This window comes from Oncorhynchus mykiss, chromosome 27 (assembly GCF_013265735.2).
Source record: "Oncorhynchus mykiss isolate Arlee chromosome 27, USDA_OmykA_1.1, whole genome shotgun sequence".
Classification (NCBI taxonomy): domain Eukaryota; kingdom Metazoa; phylum Chordata; class Actinopteri; order Salmoniformes; family Salmonidae; genus Oncorhynchus; species Oncorhynchus mykiss.
This window is the reverse complement of record NC_048591.1, coordinates 5,237,000-5,264,164: the sequence shown is the minus strand read 5'-3', so window position 1 is coordinate 5,264,164 and position 27,165 is coordinate 5,237,000. Positions and strand designations below refer to the sequence as shown.

At 42.3% G+C, this 27,165-nt stretch overlaps 1 protein-coding gene across 1 annotated transcript in view; it reads right to left on the bottom strand.

Moving 5' to 3' along the window:
* The window catches only part of LOC110507051 (glutamate receptor ionotropic, kainate 4), a 450,996-nt gene that overhangs the window by 66,759 nt on the left and 357,072 nt on the right, over nt 1-27,165 (bottom strand). The window lies entirely within an intron of this gene.

Sequence of the window (27,165 nt, the reverse complement as noted above, 5' to 3'; positions counted from 1 at the left end):
GCAAATGAGATGGTCATTAAGTGTGCCCCTCCTGGGTACAGTCAAACACATGAAACACAAGGTCACCAAATATCCACCGGCGCCGTCTGGAGAAACCTAGCTAGCAAAATGTATACTTACTTTATTTATTTAAATAACTAAGTTATGCAACTCCTAATTCCCCTGTGTGGAAAAGTAATTGCCCTCTTACACTCAATAACTGGATGTACCACCTTTAGCTGCAATTTTAATATTTTATTTTACCTTTATTTAACTAGGCAACTCGGTTAAGAACAAATTCTTATTTACAATGACGGCCTACCAAAAGGCAAAAGGCCTCCTGCGGACACGGGGCCTGGGATTAAAAATAAAAAATAAATACAATATAAACATAGGACAAAACACACATCACAACAAGAGAGACAACACAACACTACATAAAGAGAGACGTAAAGACAACAACACAGCAAGGCATCAACACATGACAACACAGCATGGTAACAACACAACATAACAACAACATGGTAGCAACACAACATGGCAGCAGCACAAAACATGGTACAAACATTATTGGGCACAGACAACAGCACAAAGGGCAAGAAGGTAGAGACAACAATATAGCACACAAAGCAGCCACAACTGTCAGTAAGAGTGTCCATGATTGAGTCTTTGAATGAAGAGATTGAGATAAAACTGTCCAGTTTGAGTGTTTGTTGCAGTTCATTCCAGTCGCTAGCTGCAGCGAACTGAAAAGAGGAGAGACCCATGAATGTGTGTGCTTTGGGGACCTTTAACAGAATGTGACTGGTAGAACGGGTGTTGTAAGTGGAGGATGAGGGCTGCAGTAGATATCTCAGATAGGGGAAAGTGAGGCCTAAGAGGGTTTTATAAATAAGCATCAACCAGTGGGTCTTGCGACGGGTAAACAGAGATGACCAGTTTACAGAGGAGTATAGAGTGCAGTGATGTGTCCTATAAGGAGCATTGGTGGCAAATCTGATGGCAGAATGGTAAAGAACATCTAGCCGCTCGAGAGCACCCTTACCTGCCAATCTATAAATTATGTCTCCATAATCTAGCATGGGTAGGATGGTCATCTGAATCAGGGTTAGCTTGGCAGCTGGGGTGAAAGAGGAGCAATTAGGATAGAGGAAACCAAATCTACATTTAACTTTAGCCTGCAGCTTTGATATGTGCTGAGAGAAGGACAGTGCACCGTCTAGCCATACTCCCAAGTACTTGTATGAGGTGACTGCCTCAAGCTGTCAACCCTCAGAGGTAGTAATGACACCTGCGGGAAGATGGGCATTCTTCTTACCAAACCACATTACTTTTGTTTTGGAGGTGTTCAGAACAAGGTTAAGGGTAGAAAAAGCTTGTTGGACACTAAGAAAGCTTTGTTGTAGAGCATTTAACACAAAATCCGGGGAGTGGCCAGCTGAGTATAAGACTGTATCATCTGCATATAAATGGATGAGAGAGCTTCCTACTGCCTGAGCTATGTTGTTGATGTAAATTGAGATGAGCGTGGGGCCTAGGATCGAACCTTGGGGTACTCCCTTGTTGACAGTCAGTGGCTGAGACAGCAGTTTTTTCTGACTTTATACACTGCACTCTTTGAGAGAGGTAGTTAGCAAAACAGGCCAAAGACCCCCCAGAGACACCAATACTCCTTATTCTACAAGAATGGAATGGTCTACCGTATCAAAAGTTTTGGCCAAGTTACTAAAAATAGCAGCACAATATTACTTAGAATCAAGGGCATTGGTGACATCATTGAGGACCTTTAATGTTTCAGTGACACATCCATAACCTGAGCAGAAACCAGATTGCATACCCAAGAGAATACTATAGATATCAAGAAAGCCAGTCAGTTAATTATTGACAAGTTTTTCCAACACTTTGATAAACAGGGCAAAATAGAAATAGGCCTTATAACAGGTAGGATCAGATTGATCTGAGTGCACTTATTTCTCATTTGCCTGAACGATAGCCAGTCAGCCTGAGTATGCATGTGCCGAGCCTTTCGCCAAATGCAATTCTTGATGTGGAGTAACTCTGCAAGATCACTGTCGAACCAGGGGCTGAACCTGTTTTTAATTCTCATTTTATTTATGGGGGCGTGTTGATAAACAATACCTCTGAAAATATCAAAAAATAAGGTCCAAGAGTCCTCGACTGAGGGGATCAAGCTGATTATATACCTTTATACAAAGGCCAGTTCATAAAGGAAGGCTTGCTCATTAAAGCGTCTATGTCAAATCAGGACAGGTCGTTTCACTGAGCAGCCATTACGAACACAGGCTGTAAAACAGTGATCACTAAGGTCATTACAGAAAACACCAGACTGATACCTATCAGGATTATTTGTGAGGATAACATCGAGGAGAGTAGACTTTTCTGGGTGTTTGGAGTCGTACCTTGTCGTATTGGTTATAATCTGAAAAATACTTAGGACTTGTGGTTTAAGCATGTCCCAGTTTAGGTCACCTAGTACAACAAATTCAGACTTAGTGTAAGGGGCAGGAGGGAGTTTAGGGCAGGTAGGGTACAGGCCGGTGCTGATGGAGGACGATAGCACTCAGCAACAGTCAACAAAGAGCTATTTGAAAGTTCAATGCTTAAAGCCAGCAAATCAAATTGTTTGGGGACAGACTTGGTGGAGACAATCGAGCACTGAAGGTGATCCTTGGTAAAGATTGCCACTCCCCCACCTTTGGGAGATCTGTCTTGCCGAAAAAGGTTAGAACCAGAAAGGTTAACATCAGTATTCAAAACACTCTTCCTCAACCAGGTCTTAGTAATGACCAACACATCTGGATTGGAGCTGTGAACCCACACTTTCAATTGATCCATTTTAGGTAATAAGCTTCTACTGTTAACGTCCAGAAAACCCAGGCTTTTACGAGAGCAGAGGATGGGCATAGGACAGGGAGAGCTCTGTAGTGCTGATTTATGACATCTGAATGTGTATCAGACGGCAACAAGATCATAGTGTACAACAATTTCATCAGGTAACATGAATACAAGGCCGGCGAGAGATGGTTAGAATAGGATGGGAGGCCAATAGAGAGTTAGACTCCCGAGTGTGGGAACAAACATAGTCTGTCCCCACGGTTGGGTAAAGAATGTTTGTAGTCATCAAAGTATGCAGGAGTCATGAGGAAAATAGCAAAATAGCAAAATGCACAATAAAATAATAAAATATATAACGACTTGGAGCTAGCCATTGTAAGTTCAGAGTCACTCGCCCCAACAGTGTGTGTGTGCTGGAGGCGAGCGAAATCTCAGGAGAGAGGGGTGAGTGTGGTGGAGGTACCTGTACCAGACAGGGGGAGACAGACCAGGGCAGATGGAGAACATATCGCCAGGTGGAATCCAAGCAGCAGTTCAGCAGGCAACGGGAGTAGGTGTCACACGCATTTGAGAGAAGCTTTTATTTCTGGAGGCAGATTTCTTGTAGAAAATGCCAGTGAATGGTCTTTGAACAGCTGGAGGGGGCTTCAGAGAACTCTTCAAAGACTCCTGACACTTGTTGGGCCCAAAGGCCTAGAAAATAGCATCAGACCAAACGCTACTCACTCAGTTCCAGGTTAGATGGTGTCCTCAGGTCTCTGCTGTTTGTTTGCTCGAGCACCCTCTGTAGAGCTTGAAAACAGGAAACCTTGGTAGCAGTAATCTCTCAGGTTAATTTTGCTCAAAATTAGGTTGTAGGTGTTGCAATGACTGCAACCAAATGCTTCTTGTAGTTGTTGATCAGTCTAACACATCGCTTCGGAGGAATTATGGCCCACTTTTGCAGAACTGTGCGACATATGTGGGTTTTCAAGCTTGATCTGCTCGATTCAAATCCTGCCACAACATCTCAATTAGGATTAGGTCTGGACTTGGACTAGACCATTCGAAAACTTAAAATTTGTTGCTTTTTAGCCATTTTCATGTGGAATTGATTGTGCGTTTTGCTGCATGACCCAGGTGCGCTTCAGCTTCACCTCACAGATGGATGGCCTGACATTCTCTGATACAGAGTAGAATTCATGGTTCCTTCTATTAAGGCAAGTCATTTAAGTCCTGAGGCAGCATCCACAAACCATTAGACTACCACCACCATGTTTGACCGTTGGTATGAGGTTCTTACTGTGGAATGCAGTGTTTGGTTTTCGCCAGACATAACGGGACCCATCTTGTCCAGAAAGTTGACTCAGGTTTTTCCAAAAAGCACCCGGTAGCACGTGGATTAAGACTCTTGGAAGACTGTTCTATGGACAGGTGAGTCAAAAGTAGAACTTTTTGGAACAACATGGGTCCCATTACGCCTGCCGAAAACCAAACACTGCAATCCACAGTAAGAACCTCATACCAACGGTCAAGCATGGTGGTGGTAGTGTGATGGTTTGGGGAAGCCACGGCCACGTGACTCAGGAGCGATCCATTTTCATGTACCTAATAAAAGCTGAAGTGCATTCAGAAAGCATTCACACCCATTGACTATTTCCACAATTTGTTGTGTTACAGCCTGAATATAAAATGTATTAAATTGAGATTTTGTGTAACTGGCCTACACACAATAGCCAATAATGTTAAAGTGGAATTATGTTTTTAGAAGTACAAATTCATTAAAAATGAAAAGCTAAAATGTCTTGAGTCAATAAGTATTTAACATGATTTTTGAATGACTACCTCATATTTGTACCCCATACATACTGTACACCAAATCAATACAAAGATACAGGCATCCTTCCTAACTCAGTTGGCGGAATGGAAGGAAACCGCTCAGGGATTTCACCATGAGGCCAATGGTGACTTTAAAACAGTTACAGAGTTTAATGGCTATGATAGGAGAAAACTGAGGATGAATGAACAACATTGTAGATGTAAAACACAAGGCCAAATATACACTGGAGTAGCTTAACAAAACCACATTGAATGTTCCTGGGTGGCCTAGTTACAGTTTTGACTTAAAATTGGTTTGAAAGTCTATGGCAAGACTTGAAAATGGCTGTCTAGCAATGATCAACAACCAACTTGACAGAGCTTGAAGAATATTTTTTTTAAAAATGGAAACCATTTTGAATTCAGGCTGTAACACAACAAAATGTGGAATAATACTTTCTGAAGGAACTGTACACACGTGTACATGCACGCAGACAAAAACCCTCACCCACCCACCCTTCCTTACCTGACCCACAAACCGCTCCAACCCCCTCACCCTCACACATTCCTACACACATCACTGCTTGCATAAAGAGCAGCAGAAAAGACAGAGAGTAAGTGTGAGAGGTGGGCCAGGCAGGCTGGCCCCGGTGGCCTCCAGCTGACAGGCTGGCCATGGGCCCCCTGACACAGCCTGTCACCTGGAGATCAATCAGAAACGAGGTGCTAGGCCAACCCGCTGTTCCCCTGCTGGCACCTCCTGGACCCTCTTAATAGCATATTCTGAAAAACACAGGCATACTAACAGACACACACATGCGCGCAGACACATGCATGCATGTCGCAGACAGGCAGGCACATGCACACACACACACAAAAAAACCTCTTCCACATTCTGTTTGTTGTGGTGTATCCAAGTTGAGAGCTGAATAATGAGCTCCCCAGAGACCTGGCTGTTACCTTACTGTTGTGTACTGTCAGGGACCACACACACACACACGCACGCACATTCACACAGCTGCTAGGGGCCCAACCAACAGGGGCCACACAGCTAGACTCCTTCAGCTATCTATCAAAAACAATTTGTTTTGTAATGCAGAGCATCCTAGCTAACAAACACATTATTTAGCAAGTTCATAGAATCTAACACCATTTGAATGCCTGTAAGGTCATATTCTATTAGTAAGGACCCCTTGTGTAAGCTATGTTTGCTAATAAGCAAACACACAAAATCCAACCTTATTTTGAAATGTATCTTCTACAGCCAAGGATGACCTTCTGGGTATGTACGTGAGGTCGAAAACCTATGGAAACTCAGACTTGTCCCTCTTTCCATCAATCTAGTTTTCTCAAATAGGATGAATGTGCCAAGATTATAGTGAGCTTGCATACTCTCTAAGCTCCAAGAGCGTCCAAGCATACTTAAAGATAGAATTAGACTACATCTCAGCATGCACATAGCATTCTGTTCTACAAACTGTACATCTTCAGAGGCTAATTGTATAACAGCAGCAATGTCAAGAAGCTAAAATAAAAAAGCATGTTAGCATTAGGAAGCCATTTAGGTCAATGTAAAGAAGCTAATGCAGAGTAACAAGCTACCACAAAAGAAATAGAAAACCAGCTAGCATGCTAACATTAGAAAGAAAAGCATGTTGGCATTAATTAGCAAGCTGTACAGCTGCAAATGCCTACCATGATCAAAGGTAGACATGAATTGTTGCAAGGCTGCTTTAATAAACATCAGAGACAGTTGACTAAATATGAATTTACTAATGGCAGCTATTTAAATGGTGACACCAATATTACCTCATCTTTTGCTTTCAGTGACATGAGATATCACCCATTCTGTGAGTTACGTTTAATGTGAAAGAAAGGTCACAGCTCAAGTGATTTCCGAGAAATGTCACTGAATGTTCGTGTTAAGTGTAATATTAAGTGGAGACGAGCAGCGAAAGGGTCTTTTATAGTAGCCTACTGAACAACAGCGTAATTAGAGGGTTATGTTTTCAGAGTAGCTATTGTCCTTAAGTGCCAAAACACTTGAAAAAGCCTTGTTGGTGTTGTAGCTGCATGTTATGCGAGTTCAAGGCCCCATACACAAGAGCGAGTACTGAGGCATTCCCTTAGGGATTTGTGGCACGTTTCAGGAAACTAGGTGTGCAGTGGTCCTCCTTTAAAAGTTGCGTCATACTGCGGCACACCCTGCGTGATGCTGCAGCATTATGTGGCATGTCATTTAATTCTCAGCCATTTCTTCTGTTACTGCAAGTTATTGCTAGTTTGACCACCAGAGGGCATCTTTAAGAAGCATTTGATAGTATTCCGTATTGGCATTACCAGAGAATTTAAAACCTTTTTTGTAATAACATAGTATATGGGATTGATTTTAAGAAATGTTGCTTAATTAATTTGATTAATATTATGGTGTTTCCATTCAGAGAAAATTATCCGTTTGTAAATTCAGACCGTTTCGCTTTCGGTGCGCACACTGGACGTTCGGCGGAGGAGTAGGGTTGATTTGAGAGTTCTGGCCTTACAAAGTCAGTCAAGCACCCAAGCTAACGTTGGCTAGCTAATACTAGACACAAATGAGACCACTCTGACCATTTTACTCGCCCTAGCAGAGCTGGTAATCGTGTTAATCAGAACGTTGGTGACTGTAAATGTGATGCTGGAAACAATTGAATTACTTTTTTTTTTTTAAGGGTGTTGAGCGCTCGTAAAGTAATTATTCTGCGCTCTGGTACACTCAGATGAGAGTGCTCTGAAATCCGTGTAGATAGTAGGCTGGACATATAACATTTTTAACAACCGTGGAGCTCAGTTTCATAATATGACCATATTTCCCAGCTGCTTGCCGTCGTTTTGAAGTAATCGCGAAAAACAGGCCTTTGTTTAAGTGCATTTTTCACCCTGCCAGCTCCTTTTAGTTCTATTGGGCACCAACTCGCCTTCCGAATGTTCTATTCCCAGTTTATTGCTCAACGTCACAATGCCTGCTCCGCTATTGTTGGCAATGAGACCTGCTCACGTTGTTTTATAGTTAAAATGTAAACAACAAAAATAATATTGGAACTCTACAGTCTTCCCATTGTTTCATATGGGGGAAATATAGGCATGTCTGTCTATTTCGCCAAATATCTCGCTATGTGTATATCTAGATTTTTTTCAAGTCGGGTGTAACCGGTGTGAAATGGCGAGCTAGTTAGCGAGGTGCTTGCTAATAGCGTTTCAATCGGTGGCGTCACTCGCCCTGCTTCTCCCCCTTGCTCTGCAAGGTTCGTGGCACAATGGGTAACGATGCATCGAGGGTGGCTGTTGTCTATGTGTGCAGAGGGTCCCTGGTTCGAGCCCAGGTAGGGGCGAGGAGAGTGCCCCATTTTAATCAGGAGAATCTCCTCTTTGTAATTATGTAAGTCTGGGCAGCGAGCTTGTTTGTCATCGATCGATAGACCAGAAATAGACGTTTTTATTTTTTAATTACGCAGACATAAGAACAGTTGCCAGTATTGAGGTGCGGATGTTAACTTTCTACACAAGTAATTTTTTTCCGGTTTCTTCCAACGAACAGATTGTAGTGTTAAAATAAAAAGAGATACATTTAGGCAAAATTGAATTCTAAGCATCACTCCAGTCAAAACAGGCTTTGCGAACGTTTGATTTCATTCATTTGCCTTGGGCTCGCACCAGTGTTTCAGTTTAGCCATGGTTCTTAAGCCGTTTTTCAGCCTTGGGTGAATTTTGACTCGTTCTATTATCCAGCCTATAGATAGCCAGAGCGAATTTACGAAAGCACCCGAATGTTAATTGAGAACGCACGACGAGAACGCACAATTTAGATAAGCTAAGAATGACGAGAATAATCAAGTCAATAAACGTTGGGTAGTTAGCCTATAGTTAATATACTGGAAAGTTTGATGTATACTAAACTATTAACGATAGGTAGCTAGCTAACATACCGGTACATACTGCTGTCATGATATGCTATGTGGTTCATAAGGACAGCGTAGCTAACAAATTGTCAGCCAACATAATGTGTAAGGTAACTTATTTGAAAGTCATTACTTTATTACATTGAGTAGCAAGCTACCCCTTTGGTCGTTAGGGCACATCTGGTCTGTGACAGGAGGGGGGGGTTTCACACTTAGCTCGGCTATTAGACTATTCTTTAGTAAAGGTTGAATTGTTGTTCAGCTATTAGCCCTCCTCCCCAACTTGCAACAAATTGCTGTTCCCATCTCATTCCTCTTCCACACGTCATCATTCATCATTCTCAGTGGCTCGCTTGTGGGCATGCTGGCAGGGTAAGGCAGCATCTTCAGTTGTGCGTCAAGAATTCTGCATACAGTAGCACGTTTGTATGAAGGTGTGGTTATTCACAGGCAAATTGTTATATGCTATGTAGGTACATTTGTGTATTTTCGTCGAGAACAAATTATTTATTTTTTTCCCAATCAAAAATAATTGTTCTGAAAGCAATTTTTTTCCGACACAAAGGAAGTCATAGCGGACACCTACGAAGGTGGCATCTCAGGTAAGCAGCACTGGGCTGTATTGACGTATCCTAAAAATGACATCTGCTGCTTTAGATGGAACTGTTATTGTTTTCATATCTATAAATAAATGAGCTATTTCCTTTACTTTCAGAGAGCGAGCTGTATCTGATATTGTCAGATATTCACTGCCCAAGGAATAAGGCCATGGAAGCTTTATTGCTGGCAAAAGTGTCCATAACCAGAAGTAATTAAACTGTTCTGTGTTCTTTTTCTCCATTTCTGCCTGTCTTGTTGTACATGGAACTTGTCTCACTTGCGTTAATTAAAAAACCCATAAGATGTCAACTGCTAATTTTAAGATTTACACCACATGAACACAGACATTTTTACTGGACTATCTGTTGCTGCCAAGTCATGATTTCCCTGGTGGTTAGCCTTGCAATAACCAAGTGGTGAGACACATAGCCCTCTATATTTAAATGTTTCAGGTACAATCCGATAGGTGTCTGCATCACGTATAGAATCTTTTGACATTGTCTTCTATTGTTTGTCCTCATGTGTCTGTTTTTCAGCATAAAGTACTCTGTAGCCACTTAGTGTGGACAACAGGTGAAACCACACACACACACACAATAAGTCTCTCTTCTTCACTTCATCCCTCTCCCCCTTCTCCCTAAATCCTCTAGGTTATATCAGCTGTGATCATAGGTGAGATGTCACTTGGTCGGCAACACAGGAAGTATTTTTAAAGAGATGCTTTACATTGAAATACAGACAGAGATGTATTAGTCCCAGGGTAAATGATCCAAGGTCAGTTTGGCATTTCACCTCCTGATTAAGATGACTGACCGTGTTAGAATAAAGAATCAAGGCTTACTGCTCTCTCTCTTTCCATCTGTCTCTCGTCTGCAGGTATGTTTTGATGTGAGAGAGGAAGCCAGTCCGGTCATTTCCACCTCACCTGCTCTTAAGATAACCTTCAGGCCAACTGGGGGGCCCAAGGCTGTTTAGGAGACACTTTTGTGATAAAGTGAGAGAATATTAGGGTAGCACTGTAATTCATGAATCATATGCTGTCTGTCGCTGTTCTTACCTCTTTCCCTTTCTGTCTTCTACACCTCTCCCCCACCTTGTCTTTCTTCCTCGTTTTATAAGTACAGATTGAACTTGTGTGTATAATATTACAATTATCAGAATTATAATACATTTATGTATTTATAACACCTGGATAATGAACTTCTTTCAATAAAGCATTTCACATTCTCCACTGGTTGAAATTAAGTGTCTCATTGAAATACTATCCTGTGCCCTCAGATTGATGCAGATAAAGGGAGTTAGATATGCATAGTTTTTTTTCTGTATATATGACTTACAAATCAATCATGTTTCTAGTCTATTGCATAGTTACAATGTGTAATCATTGATGTCCCAAGAGCAGGAGTAGTAAACACTTGAAGTGTATAACTGTAATACATACATGCAGACACAGCATCATTCAAATAATGGAATTTGATATGACTGAAAAATAATGTCTCAGAGATTCATACCTGAACCGCACCTTTATTTGCCAAGGAAGAGTAGATGATCAGTGAATATATTCAACGTACAGGCTACAATGTGGGAATCTCGTGCGTGGAAATAACTACAGTGCATGTGTATATAGCACTTGCATCCTTGGCACAATAAAGTTATTATATTCTTCTCTATCCGTAGGCTTCATTAATGCCATTCAGACTTGAAGTTGATACAACAACTATGATAGCTGAGGTTCATAGATAGGTTCTGAACTAATACTCATACCAAACGTTTTAGGGTCCATACACAGATTGGCTACATACTGTAGCTAGCTACACATCCATAGGCATACAGGTATTTTTATCCTCCACTACACAATAAGCATGTAAACAGTTAACTAGCTATTTTACTTCAGCTGCATTGCAAGGCAAGCTTACACAATTGTACGTTCAATTTGCAGTAAATGATTTAGCTAGCTAGATTCTTTACATCCACTGTTTCACAAGACGACAGCCTGGTTTGCTGGTTTTCTCAGGAGTCCCTAAAACATTAAACAACACAAATTACAATTTCATTCTCCTAACACTAGCTACCTGGCTAATATTAGCTAGTCAGATAACTTGCTAAAGAGCAATTTTCATAAATTAACTTTGTGACAAAAAAATATTAACTAATATTAACTAACAAATTCCTCTCAATTGTACATTTTTTGCTTGCTTTGTCTGAAGAACGCCACCAGGCAAGGGTGGCTCGCATCAGAATTCGTCATTGGAACCACTCAAATTCCACTGATTGGTCATATAAAAACCTTGGGACCCAAATGCATAATGAGTGCTCCAACTCCCCTTGTGGTGGTCTGGAGCAATGAAGCCGTGACGCTGCGTACCTCTAAGTCCCGAGGTGCAAGCTCGCAACTTTTAAAGGAGGAACGGGTCACTACATCACAGGAAAGCCATTTGAACGTAAACTTTTTTTTTTTAGCAAAATGTGCTTTTTGGCAGAAATGCCTTCTGGAACATGTGAACTTTCATGATCCTTAATAATAAATGTGTATACCATCTGTAAATATGAATACAATTGTTCAATTACAAGCTAGTTGGTTTAGCCACAGAAAAAGTCAGCAACCTTCTCGCTAGCCATGATTGACTAAGATAATGAGTTGGCTGGACATGCCGAGAGATGAGTTCAAATTGGTCTGCCATATAGCACGCTTCTGTCTATTTGAGCTAGTCAGTATGTGTAGGTAATCCTGTCTAACATGGCTTTAAAAAAAAAATATTGCATAGTAGACCTGCATACATGTAAGTGTTGCTCTACACTTTCTGGAGGACTAAGTTGTGAAATCAGTGGAATTAGAGTATGATAGCTAAGGAGATAGAGAAAACACATGTCTCCAGATGACATCTTCAAACTAAGGGCAATCATGGCATCAGTGACAGGGAGAAGCATCCACCCATGATGTATACGGGTAAGATAGTCTACCTAGCTACATTTTCAGATATTACACATTTGTAATTTTGACAGAAAGTCATTTTCATTTCAAGTAAAAGTGTACTGTTAGCTAGCTAGCTCACTAGCTAACGTTATGATCGTATTATTCGTATCTCAGAGTAATTTGCTTTGTTAGTTACAGCCTAATGTTAGCTAGCTAACATTGAACCTGGTTGGTTTCATGCAGATTCATGCAGGGTAGAAACACCATGATTTGGACTATGGTTCATTTTTTACCTAGCTAGCTAGCCTCTTGTCTTATCAAAAGACTCCACTATGCAAGTAACCATTTCAATAGAATTTCACTGCGACAACTGTTGATAGATGTAGCTGGTAAATACTCTGATGTCAGAGCATTCTCGTCTGAGTGTGCCAGAGCGCAGAATAACTGACAAATATACAAACACTCAACACCCGTTGAATATGGCCGGTGCCAGTAAACGTTGGCAAAAAAGCATCAATTGTTACCAGCAGCACAGTTGCCATCAATAAGGCTTTGGATAACATAAAAACAGTCTAACCAGCTCTGCTAGGGCGAATAAAATGGTCAGAGTGAGGTGTTCTCTCATTTGTGTCTGGAAATGGCTACCAAGCTAGCCAGTTAGCTTGGGTGCTTGACTGCTGTTGTTAGGACAGAACGCTAAAGAGGGTGGGAACAATGCTGAATGGGTGTAGACAAAGAAGAGCTCTCCAGTAGGTACCAAAACATTCAAAGGCCATTTTCTCAAAAGTGAGATTACAAGTTTATCAACTTTCAAAGCACAATTACTTTCCCATTGTTCCTCAAATGCAGTGTATGATATACCATTTTTTTGTGACTCTGATTTTATCCCATGTAAAAAACACAATTTCAAATTTTGATACAATTTTACATACTGTACAACAGAAAGGCATGGGAAGAAAAACAAGTGGCCCCAACCACTTAAAACTGCAAATGTTCCTGGTGATCGAATCTACTGGAAGAAGTTCATGGTCAACAGATCTGGAGTTTGAGGATGGTGATGATGATGGTCCCTCATGGAACATCCTCCAGGTTTCTGGATGAGAAGAATGTCTGATGAGTAAAACGGGAAAGAGACACCCATCCTATGCCTAATCAATCCAAAGACACCACTGGGATGCAGTACCAAGGGCTCCAGTACCTCCTGATTGAGTATCATATCTTTAAATTGGCATATTTATTTTACAATATCAATTAATTACATCCTTTTGTACGGTGGAAGAAGACAGTAATGTCTTCTCAGCCCAGGCAGCTCTGTCTGTGTGCAATAATGACATCCAATTCTAGTGGCACAGTGATTACACTAATAGCTGGAATGTTCACGCACTGTTTTGGGCAATAAGTCATTTCATGCTCATATCAATTGCCATGTAAATTCAGTCAAAGCGTCCTGCTGCCTCTTAATTACAGAGACTGGGGAGTAAGGAGCATCACTAAATGTCAGCACAGCTCTCACACTCATTTTATATAGAGGTAATACTGAAGTTTGATGAATTAATATTTAATTTCCACTGTCTTAGACAACAGTAAATATGGGTATGTATGTATGAGTCCCAAATGACACCCTATATCTTATGTGCCCATGGTCAAAAGTTGTGTACTATTAAGGGAATAGGGTGCCATTTGGGACGTAACCTATGAGAGTAATAACGTATCATATTCCTATGGGTTCATAGGAGATGACGCCAATGATGCATGCAATGCTTCTATTACTGTACATCTTAGCGCAGCATGGTGGAAGTTGATGCATTACCTTTATTTGAAATTGTTTAATAGGGGCATATATCAAAAACAAGTTGGCTTTTCTGTTGAGTGTTAAAAATAAATGACCTCTTTCGGATCCATTATTCAGAGAATTATGGCTGAGCCTACAACAATAATAGCCCATCTATAAGGTGGAAGAGACATGATCTCCTGAATAATCTAGTAGTGGACAAGGCCACGAATTTCACAGAGTACAGCATATGCTGAGAATATGAACGACAATTTTTACACTATCTCCATTCTCTCTCTAATCAAGGTAGAACAAGGAAATAGAAACAGAAAACCCAATGATGTCACACTTGAGAAATATTATTAAAAAGGAACTATTTCACTTCAATTACAAATTCACGCTGCTCTCTGTATGAAGGGCTCTGAGGTAAGGAACACTGATAAATGGATGACAAATCTTGCACTTTTGCGGCAGTGGGTTCACGTTAAAGTTTGCATGGGGTCATCTCATCTCGTGGTATGTCAGAGATGAGCCTCAAAGCCTGTGAGTTGGTCTCAGACGAGACAAGACAGCAGGGTTTATCTCACACAGCCGATGGAAATGAGAGGGGAGCTAAACTCTCATTTCGGTGAGCCATGAGCGCTTGCTATCGATCTCTGGAGGCCAATTGACTCCCCTGATACTCTGGACCGAGCCCCGCAGAACTTTATCACCTACAGTCTGGACAAGACAGGCTGATGAATATTGAAGAGAGAAGGTTATTTCACCCAGGCCAAGGAAATGTCTGCTGCTGATGCCAGGTATTCAACTGTTTCAGATGAAATGTCACACCCTGATTTGTTTCACCTGTCTTAGTGCTTGTCTCCATCCCCCACCAAGTGTCTCCCATCTCCCCTCATGATCCCCTGTGTATTTATGCCTGCACTTTCTGTTTGTCTGTTGCAAGCTCGTCTTGTCCCGTCAAGTCCTACCAGCGTGTTCCCATGTTTCCTGTGCTCTAGTTTTTGTTTTTGTTAGTCTTCCTAGTCCAGACCCTGCCCGCCGCCCTGTACCTGCCTGACTCTGATTTGGATGACCTTTTGCCTGCTCCTTGAACTATAGTAAACTCTGAGACTCATACTATCTGCCTCCTGTGTCTGCATCTGGGTCTTTTTAAATTTTTAAACGATTTTTTTTAAATTGAATTTTATTTCACCTTTATTTAACCAGGTAGGCTAGTTGAGAACAAGTTCTCATTTACAACTGCAACCTGGTCAAGATAAAGCAAAGCAGTGTGACAGAAACAACGCAGAGTTACACATGGAATAAACAAGCGTACAGTCAATGACACAATAGAAAAAAAATAAAGTCTATATACAGTGTGTGCAAATGGCATGAGGAGGTGAGGCAATAAATAGGCCATAGTAGCAAAGTAATTACAATTTAGCAGATTAACACTGGGGTGATTGATGAGCAGATGATGATTTGTAAGTAGTGATACTGGTGTGCAAATGAGAAGCAAAGGGAAAAAACAATATGGGGACGAGGTAGGTAGATTGGGTGGGCTATTTACAGATTAACTATGTACAGGTGTAGCGATCGGTTAGCTGCTCAGATAAGATAGTGAGGGAAATGTAAGTCTACAGCTTCAGCGATCTTTGCAATTTGTTCCAGTCACTGGCAGCAGAGAACTGGAAGGAAAGGCGGCCAAAGGAGGTGTTGGCTTTGGGGATGACCAGTGAGATATACCTGCTGGAGCGCGGGTGGGTGTTGTTATCATGACCAGTGAGCTGAGATAAGGCATAGACTTATAGTCTAGCATAAACTTATAGATGACCTGGAGCCAGTGGGTCAGCCGACTAGAGCATACAGGTCGCAGTGGTGGGTGGTATAAGGAGCTTTGGTAACAAAACAGATGGCACTGTGATAGACTTTATCCAATTTGCTGAGTAGTATTGGAAGCTATTTTATAGATGATATCGCCGAAGTCGAGGATCGGTAGGATAGTCAGTTTTACTAGGGTAAGTTTGGCGGCGTGAGTGAAGGAGGCTTTGTTGCGGAATAGAAAGCCGATTCTAGATTTGATTTTGGATTGGAGATGTTTGATATGAGTCTGGAAGGAGAGTTTACAGTCTAGCCAGACACCTAGGTATTTGTAGTTGTCCACGTATTCTAGCTCAGAACTGTCCAGAGTAGTGATGCTAGTCGGGCGGGTGCGGGTGCTTAAAAGCATGCATTTGATTTTGCTAGCGTTTGAGAACAGTTGGAGGTCACAGAAGGAGTGTTGTATGGCATTGAAGCTCGTTTTGAGGTTAGTTAACACAGTGTCCAAAGAAAGGCCAGATGTATACAGAATGGCGTCGTCTGTGTAGAGGTGGATCAGGGAATCACCCGCAGCAAGAGCGTCATCGTTGATATATACAGAGAAAAGAGTCGGCCCGAGAATTGAACCCTGTGGTACCCCCATAGAGACTGCCAGAGGTCCGGACAACAGGCCCTCCATTTTTACACATTGAACTTTGTCTGCAAAGTAGTTGGTGAACCAGGCGAGGCAGTCATTTGAGAAACCAAGGTTATTGAGTCTGCCAATAAGAATACGGTGATTGACAAAGTCAAAAGCCTTGGCCAGGTAGATGAAGACGGCTGCACAGTACTGTCTTTTATCGATGGCGGTTATGATATCGTTTAGTACCTTGAGCGTGGCTGAGGTGCACCCGTGACCAGCTCGGTCAGTGATCTGTTTATTAACTTGGCTTTCAAAGACTTAAGAAAGGCAGGGCAGGATGGATATAGGTCTGTAAGTTTGGGTCTAGAGTGTCATCCCCTTTGAAGAGGGGGATGACCTTGGCAGCTTTCTTTTGGGATCTCGGACGAAACGAAAGAGAGGTTGAACAGACTGGTAATAGGGGTTGCAACAATGGTGGCGGATAATTTTAGAAAGAGAGGGTCCAGATTGTCTAGCCCAGCTGATTTGTAGGGGTCCAGGTTTTGCAGCTCTTTCAGAACATCTGCGATCTGGATTTGGGTGAAGGAGAAGCTGGGGAGGCTCGGGCAAGTAGCTGCGAGGAGTTGGCCGGGGTTGGGGTAGCCAGGAGGAAAGCATGGCCACCCGTAGAGAAATGCTTATTGAAGTGTTCAATTATCATGGATTTATCGGTGGTGACCATGTCACCTAGCCTCAGTGCAGTGGGCAGTTGGGAGGAGGTGCTCTTGTTCTCCATGGACTTTACAGTGTCCCAAAACTTTTTGGAGTTAGAGCTACAGGATGCAAATTTCTTTTTGAAAAAGCTAGCCTTTGCTTTCCTGACTGGTTGTGTGTATTGATTCCTGACTTCCCTGAACAGTTGCATATCGCGTGGAGTATTCGATGCTATTCCAGTCCGCAACGGGATGTTTTTGTGCTGGTCAAGGGCAGTCAGGTCTGGAGTGAACCAAGGGTTATATCTGTTCTTAGTTCAACATTTTTTGAAAGGGGCATGCTTATTAAAGATGGTGAGGAAATTACTTTTAAAGAACAACCAGGCATCCTCGACTGACGGGATGAGGTCAATATCCTTCCAGGATACCTGGGCCAGGTCGATTAGAAAGGCCTGCTCGCAGAAGTGTTTTAGGGAGCGTTTGACAGTGATGAGGGGTGGTCGTTTGACCGCGGACCCATAGCGGATGCAGGCAATGAGGCAGTGATCGCTGAGATCCTGATTGAAAAGAGCAGAGGTGTATTTGGAGGGCAAGTTGGTCAGGATAATATCTATGAGGGTTCCCATGTTTATGGATTTAGGGTTGTACCTGGTGGTTTCCTTGATAATTTGTGTGAGATTGAGGGCATCTGGCTTAGATTGTAGGACTGCGGGGGTGTTAAGCATATCCCAGTTTAGGTCACCTAACAGAATGAACTCTGAAGATAGATAGGGGGCAATCAATTCACATATGGTGTCCAGGGCACAACTGGGAGCTGAGGGGGGTCTATAACAGGCGGAAACAGTGAGAGACGTATTTCTGGAGAGATTCATTTTTAAAATGAGAAACTCTATGTTTGGGCATAGACCTGGAAAGTATGACAGAACTTTGCAGGCTATCTCTGCAGTCGATTGTAACTACTCCCCCTTTGGCAGTTCTATCTTGACGGAAAATGTTGTAGTTGGGTATGGAAATCTCAGAATTTTTGGTGGCCTTCCTAAGCCAGGAAGCAGACACGGCAAGGACATCAGGGTTGACGGAGTGTGTTAAAGCAGTGAGTAAAACAAACTTCGGGAGGAGGTTTCTGATGTTAACATGCATGAAACCAAGGCTTTTTCGATTACAGAAGTCAACAAATGAGAGTGCCTGGGGACACGCAGGGCCTGGGTTAGCCTCCACATCACCCGAGGAACAGAGGAGTAGGATGAGGGTACGGCTAAAGGCAATCAAAACTGGTTGTCTAGTGCGTTGGGGACAGAGAATAAAAGGAGCAGATTTCTGGGCGTGGTAGAATAGATTCAGGGCATAATGTGCAGACAGGGGTATGGTGGGGTGCGGGTACAGTGGAGTGATGAAAGTTTTGGCTGTAGGGTCTAAAAAAATTGTGGATCTGAGTCACATTGAGTGGGGAGGGTTACCGGAAGGTATATTTAATTAAAACATTGAAAATAAGATTGAAAAATAAATTGGAATATATACGAAAAATACAAAAAATACAAAAAGTAAACGAGAGGACAACAAAGCACGTCTGCACTGCTACGCCATCTTGGATTGACTGTACGATACAATACAACTTTATTTGTCCATTTGAAAAAAAATGTGTCTTCTGCTCTCACTCCCATCTCTCCTCAGACAACAAAAACACACACACCTTTTGATTTGAGCTAGATCCAATACAGACCTAGACATGTTCACATTGCCAGTGAGTGAGTTTATAAGGAAGTGCATAGGATATGTTGTACCTACAGTGACTATTAAAACCTACCCTAACCAGAAACTGTGGATAGATGAAAGCATTCGCGCAAAAATGAAAGCGCGAACCACCGCATTTAACCATGGAAATGTGACTGGGAATCAACACCGGGTCCCCACAAGGGTGAGTGATCATCCCCCTCCTTTACTCCCTGTTCACCCATGTCTGCGTGGCCATGCACGCTTCCAACTCAATCATCAAGTTTTCCGACGACACAACAGTAGTAGGTTTGATTACCAACAACGACGAGACAGCCTACAGGGAGGAGGTGAGGGCACTCGGAGTGTGGTGTTAGGAAAACAACCTCTCACTCAACATCAACAAAACAAAGGGGATGATCGTGGACTTCAGGAAACAGCAGAGGGAACATCCCCCTATCCACATTGACGAGACAGCAGTGGAGAAGGTGGAAAGTTTTTAAGTTCCTCGGCTTACACTTCACTGACAAACTGAAATGGTCCACCCACACAGACAGTGTGGTGAAGAAGGCACAACAGCGCTTCTTCAACCTCAGGAGGCTGTAGGAATGTGGCTCGTCACCTGAAACCCTCACAAACTTGTACAGATGCACAATTGAGAGCATCCTGTCGTGGTGTATCACCGCCTGGTACGGCAACTGCACCGCCCATATCGGCAAGGCTCTCCAGAGGGTAGTGCGGTCTGCACAACGCATCACCGGGGGCAAACTACCTGCCCTCCAGGACACCTACAGCACCCAATGTCACAGGAAGGCCAAAAAGATAATCAATTACAACAAACACCCGAGCCACTGCCTGTTCACCCCACTACCATCCAGAAGGTGAGGTCAGTACAGGTGCATCAAAGCAGGGAAAGAGAGACTGAAAAATGTGCTTCTATCTCAAGGCCATCAGACATCACTAACACAGAGAGGCTGCTGCCTACATACAGAATTGAAATCATTGGCCACTTTAATGAATGGATCACTTGTCACTTAAATAATGGCACTTTAATAATGTTTACATACTGTATCTTGCAATACTCATATGTATATACTGTATTTAATACCATATATTGCATCTTGCCTATGCTGCTCAGTCATTGCTCATCCATATATTTATATGTATATATTCTTATTCCATCCCTTTAGATTTGTCTGTATTAGGTAGTTGTTGAGGAATTGTTAGATTACTTGTTAGTTATTGCTGAACTGTCAGAACTGGAAGCACAAGCATTTCACTAAACTCGCAATAACATCTGCTAACCATGTGTATGTGACCAACACAATTTGATTTGATTTGAAGTAAATGCTGAAGTAGCTAGAACACATAGCGTAGCTAGCGCTCGGCATAAGAAAGACTATTGAATAAAGAGACTCCATTTCAAAGAGCATGAAATATGGGAAGAAGGGTCGCGCAACAATGGCCACCGCTGATTTAGAGAGAGTTTGATTTACAAAGTAAAAGAAAACAAAGAAGTAAAAAGTTTTCCAGTTTTTCAAAAGTTTTCAATACTGAATGTGACAATCAGCTTATTTGAATAAGTGAACACACACACATGCAGGCACTTAACCACCCACGCACAGACACACACCATTTGGATAAGTGAATAAACACGCATGCAGGCACACGCGCGTGCACTCTCAGGAGATGGAGCTGATTAAACTAATGGCAATTTCATGATTAGTTGATTTTTGGAGTCAGCTGGAGCAAAAGTGTGACACCCTAGAGGACTGGAGTTTCCCATGCCTGCTCTAAGGGTATTTACAGGCCTTATGCAGTACCAGTCAAACGTTTGGACAGGGTTTTTCTTTATTTTTACTATTTTCTATATTGTAGAATAATAGTGAAGACATCAAAACTATGAAATAACACATGGAATCATGTAGTAACAAAAAAAGTGTTCAACAAATCGAAATATATTTGAGATTCTTCAAAGTAGCCACCTTTTGCCTTGACGACAGCTTTGTACACTCTTGGCATTCTCTCAACCAGCTTCATGAGGTATTCACCTGGAATGCATTTCAATTAACAGGTGTGCCTTGTTAAAAGTTCATTTATGTGTTTGAGCCAATCAGTTGTGTTGTGACAAGGTAGGGGTGGTATACAGAAGATAGCCCTAATTTGTAAAAGACCAAGTCCATATTATGGCAAGAAAAGTTCAAATAAGCAAAGAGAAATGACAGTCCATCATTACTTTAAGACATGAAGGTCAGTCAATCGTGTAAAATTTCAAGAACCGTGGAAAGTTTCTTCAAGTCCAATCACAAAAACCATCAAGCACTATGATGAAACTGGCTCTCATAAGGACAGTCGCAGGAAAGGAAGACCCAGAGTTACCAAGAGTTCATTAGAGTTAACTGCACCCAAATAAATGCTTCACAGAGTTCAAGTAACAGACACATCAACTGTTCATAGGAGACTGTGTGAATCAGGCCTTGATGGTCAAATTGCTGCAAAGAAACCACTACTAAAGGTCACCAATAAGAAGAAGAGACTTACTTTGGCCAAGAAACATGAGAAATGGACATTGGACCTGTGGAAATATGTATGTCCTTTGGTCTGATGAGTCACTGCCGGTGGTATTTAGAATTCAAGGCACACTTAACCAGCATGGCTACCACAACATTTTGCAGTGATACGCCAACCCATCTAGTTTGCGCTTAGTGGGACTATCATTTGCTTTTCAACAGGACAATGACCCAACACACCTCCAGGCTGTGTAAAAGCTATTTGACCAAGGAGAGTGATGGAGTGCTGCATCAGATGACCTGGCCTCCACAATCACCCGACCTCAACCCAATTGAGATGGTTTGGGATGAGTTGGACAGCAGAGTGAAGGAAAAGCTGCCAAAAAGTGCTCAGCATATGTGGGAACTCCTTCAAGACGGTTGGAAAAGCATTCCTCATGAAGCAGTTTGAGAGAATGCAAAGAGTGGGTACTTTGAGGAATCTCACACATAAAATATAATAAAATACTTTGCTTACTACATGATTCCATATGTGTTATTTCATAGTTTTGATGCCTTCACTATTATTCTACAATGTAGAAAAATAGTAAAAATAAAGGAAAACCCTTGAATGAGTAGGTGTGTCCAAACTTTTGACTGATACTGTACATGGAGAATTACGGTCAGACCATAACTGTATGTTAAGGGCATAAAGTAAATGCCTCTGATAGGGGGAATGGGATGATTTAGCAGGCAATTCAATTGCTAAAACTGAGCCATGATGACATTTGCACAGAGAGAGAGAAATGGAGCTGCAAAGAGGGAGACACAGTAATCTATAGTCTACCTGACGTCAGGCATAAACTACAAAGTTTGACGGGAGGCAGTAAAGTTAGGCGCTAAATGGTTTGTCTCAATTTAAGAAAAACATTTGTATCTGTCTGTCACATCTCCCCATAAATGCATTTTGCCCCCTTGCTGGAATTTATCTGCACTGGCAACAATGCAGAGTAATCTTCCCCCTCGAGTACAAGGAAGCAATGCTTAAGTGAACACATCATGCCAGCATTAACATAGGGCAAAATAATGACATACTTTATATTCTGACGAGGGGGAAGAGAGGCTCCCCTCTCTGTTGTCACCTTTCCACGTAGCCTTTTACCTTTTCTATTACTCAGTTGATTGATTCTCAAACTCAGTGTCTAAACAAGGAAATATGAACTTGACATAAGCTGTTTGCCAGGAAATCATTAAATCCCTAATCATTTTGGGTGTCACAGTGGAATGACTTTTAAAGCATTTTGAATGGCGAGGTTTGGGAGTCGTAAATGGCGTGTAGTCAGAGAGACAACAGAGACATGGGGAGTTGTGTTTTTTTTTGTTTTGTAATCCACCATTCAGTCAAGCTGGTGTCAGAGAATTGCTCTACGGGCGACATTTTCCTCTCGCAAACACACTGTGCTGTGAGCAAATACAGTAATATTTCAAATAGAGGGGATGAGTAAAATTAGAATATGCTGCGCAATTTATGTTGCAACTTCTCAGACAATTTCCGTGAAGAAGAAGTTTAGTTTCACCAGTGTTATTTTTATATAATATATAACTGTAATAATCAATACCGATTCTTGAAACCGCTATGGACAGTATAGATTTTAAAGACCACCAAGCTTGTATTTGTTCAAACTATGTGTGTGCATTAGAGGGGAAGATAGGAAGAGTGTGTGTTTGTTTGTGTTCGTGTGTCCGTGCTTGCGTGAGAGACAGAGAGTGGTGTGTGTGTGTTTCTGCATGTGCACATGTGTGTGTACATTGAGTCATGGCATTATGCCACTGGCTGTTATATTATTCCTTTTTTCCCAGCAGTGGTAGCTAAGCAGGCTGCAAGGCCACCCTGCTATCTCCCTCCTCTGTGTGTGTTTGTGCATGTGTGTGTGTGACAGCGAGAGACACCGGGAGCTCTTCCTCAAGTGTAGATGCATGAAAAGGACGGCATAGACAAGAGAGATCATGGGTGTGTGGCGAGGAAATGAAACATGAAGAACTAATCAAACAGGAGGAAAATGGCCCCCGTCAGGTGACGGCCATAATATGTCAACCAAGTCATGTGCGCTGGGGCCTCAAAGTGAAGTGATCTTCTGCTCGCCTAACCTTCAAATGACATTAGGCATCTTGCTGACGGAAGACGAGGCGCTGTGCATTACCGGATGTGATTTATTCCCATCCCGCCGATGAGTTTGGATGGGAGGGCAAAAAAAAATCACTCTGATGCACACGCACACTACTCTGGTGGGATCCGAAGCGGGAGGGAAGAGGGGCGAGTTTTCCAAGTGAATATAGACGATTCTCTCTACATATAGGCGACGAAGCTCTATCAGGTTCTGCCGTTGTATAGGCTATGAAAAAAAACCTGCAAGGGGAGAGCTGCTCAAAATGCTGCGACTCTCCTCCTATTCAGCTACTCAAAGCCACTTATTTTGGATGACAGTGCCGAATTTACATTAAGGCTCAAACCGTTGTCAGCTAACGCTAAGTAGACAATGGCTTGTAAACCGCAAATAGCAGAGATAGGTGCTCATTAATGCAGCCTGTCTGCAATTCCTGTCTCCGCGACCTTGCCAGACTAATTCCGACTGCATCGTTAACTGAAATTATTGTTTCTTGATTATTCATTACTTTCCGGACAGCGGGGCCCCTTTCCTTTGGAGGCAGGAAAGGGAAATGAATGTTGCGAGGGAACACATGGTCCGGCTCATAAAAAGCTGGCTATCTGGGCTGATGTGTTAATGAAGGAATTCACAGTGAAACAATTCATCGCTCTCCCCTGGGTGGCATACATTCAAGCGTATTACCCGTAATGATTGCTCATTGATGATCATTCTCCCTCATCCATCTCCCTCGCCCCGGGGACAGTAATACCTCATTGACTGGCCTGTCATTAAGTGAAAAAATCTATACACTGACTGAATGTACAAATGTCTATGACTGATCAGGGGAATCCAGATGAAAGCTATGATCCCTTATTGATGTCACTTGTTAAATCCACTTCAGTCAGTGTAGATGAAGGGGAGGAGACAGGTTAAAGAATGATTTTTAAGCCTCGAGACAATTGAGACATTGATAGTGCATGTGTGCCATTTAGAGGGTGAATGGGCTAGACAAAAGATTTAAGTGCCTTTAACAGGGTATAGGTAGGTGCCAGGTACACCGGTTTGAGTGTATCGAGAACTGCAACGCTGCTGGGTTTTTCAAACACTCAACAGTTTCCTGTGTGTATCAAGAATGGTCCACCACCCAAAGAACATCCAGCCAACTTGACACAACTGAGGGCAACATTGGAGTCAACATGGACCAGCATCCCTGTGGAACGCTTTCGACACCTTGTAGTCTATGCCCCGATGAATTGAGACTGTTCTCGAGGCAAAAGGGGGTGCAAGTCAATAGGAAAGTGTTCCTAATGCTTTGTACACTCAGTGTACACATATACACCAAGAAGTTACTAAAAGATAACGAGGGAGGGATGGTAAAAGTGTGTGTGTGTGTGTGTGTGTGTGTGTGTGTGTGTGTGTGATGTGTGTGAGCATCATGTCTACTGACTGAACAGATTCCACTGGATTAACCTTGTCCATGGCTCCTTTCCTATAACCTTACCTAAGCCTCTCTCAATAAGTGACCCCGTGGAGGAAAATGTTAAGAGTCAATGTAGAAAACTCAGGTTGATGTTATTTGAGTGGACATGGATCCCTCTCCCACAGTTTTAGCTGCCCTTTTTCATTTCTACAGAATTTGCTGCTACTCACAGCACTGCCACTCAATGACCCTGGCTTTCAACGACCCTGCGTATGTCCACGCACACACACACATATGCGCACGTGCACACACACACGCACACTCATATGCCCACACATGCACACACTAAAAAAAGAGGCTGTTAATGAGTTAATTTGCAACCAGTTGGGGATTGAGGTACTTAACTTAACACACACCACCCCCCCCCCCACCCCCCCCACACACACACACACACACACACACACACACACACACACACACACACACACAATGACACAGACGAATATGATGTTGGACAAGACGATGCTGCTCATTGGGTTTCTCTCAATAAGGCTGTAAGTTATGTTCCATTGTCCTACGAGGGGCTCATCTGTAATTCTCTAAAACATCACGGCCGTGACAGACAGAAGGAAGAAGAAGAGGAATGGCTGCAATCTCCTTCCAGCGCACTCCTTAATCAATCAGCCTGCTTCGCATCTCTGAATGACTGCACTTTGGAAACAAACACCCGAGACAAACAAAGCAAAACAAACACCAAGATAAATATTACACCAGAATCCTGTTTAGAAGTCATTTGCCGAGTGCCCCCCTTTTTTTATGAGCCATATCTGGAGATGATTTGAGGAAACAAATTAGGCACGCAAATGGCGTGGCAGGTCGTTTGTTACAGTGTGTCAGAGGGCTTGTGGCAACCCGTCGTTCATCGAGCCCCATATTTTCAGCGTGCCTGTTTTGTTTTGCATGTTATTTTGGCGTTAATATGTGCCACATATCAGTTTGCAAACAATGTTACATTTTTTATTTATTTTTTAAATCATTGAGTTAATAAAGCCGCATACAAACATGGTCTTTTTTTGCTTTGTTGAGTAAGGCAGCTCCAAAATGCAGGTGTTTCAGCCTAGCTCAGTGCTTTCTGTGGTGGTGGTGCAGCCAACAGAAATTACGGAGTGTAGATGTTGGTAATGTTTTCTAGTTGCGCCGTGATTGCCTCAGTGTTCCATCACTCACTTCCAAGTCTAAGGGTAGAGATCAAAAAATTCAAGCCCCTTGGTTGCTGCCATAGAGTTACAGCACATTAGAAGTGCCCATCCAAGAAGGCTCAAGTTCATTGGGCACTTTGATTGGACTGATGTCAACATCATACTTTCAAAGTCTTAGCTAGCGGTCATCATTATGAATCAAGTCGACAATCTACTGGCAAATCATTTTTAATCCTTGTCATATGAAGAGACATAATGGCTAACTGCAAGCATTGCAAAGCAATCAATAGCCTGTTATTCAGTGGAGTGGCTGTGTGGTCCCAAGTCTGGGATTAACGTTCTCGTTTCCAAGTTTAAAATGATAAACAATTAACATTGGCCATGCTGTCAATGAAGCATGATTTGAGCCGTGCTCAAAACAACTGTTAACTCGGAACAGGGAAATCTAACTTCAGTGAGTTCAAGACAACTGGTAACTCTGGAAAAACGAGCTCCTACTGGGAAAATGCGTTTTGAACAGTCATCCAACTTGGAATTGTAAATCCGGAACTCGGGCCACTTTCTAGAGCTACGACCTGAAGAACACTGACGTCAATATGATTCAACATAATTTTTTACGAGTTCCCAGTTGTCTTGAAAGCACCATAAATCCAGAGAATGCCAGACTTTGATGACAAAGTTTGATGACAAAATTCGCCCACAAAGGACCGCAGTGCCACCTTCCTGTTCAAGTGAGCACAAAATGTCTTGTATGCTGCTGCATAAATGATGTAATATGCCAGGGAGATATGTATACTGTAGCTAAGAAAGTAATACTAAGTGTAAGTAGTTAGATGTTAAGTAGCCCATGTGCCTCACCCTAATATTTTGGTATATTTTCCCATCTTCATTTTGCTTACTGTTCTGACTTGGTGGTGCACATGTAGCCTATAACCTGTTTTAGAGAAATGTAATCATCTAATATTGTAAGAGCTTTCATTGTCTGCTTAGTTTCCCCCTTTTTATCCTACGGTTCTGACTTGGTGTACAGGGAGAGCACTGTAGGAACGGCCCATGTTATGAATTCTGTCGCTGTACATGTCAAAAGTGCTGAAAAAATAGTCCATCCGGGGCGCTGTTGGAAGCCAAGGATGTAGAACACGTTTCCCTATTGCTCCTGAGTTAGTGACCAAATTTATATATTTAACCTTGCAAAAGTTTGTATATTTCTGTTTGGCCAGGCATCTGAAGA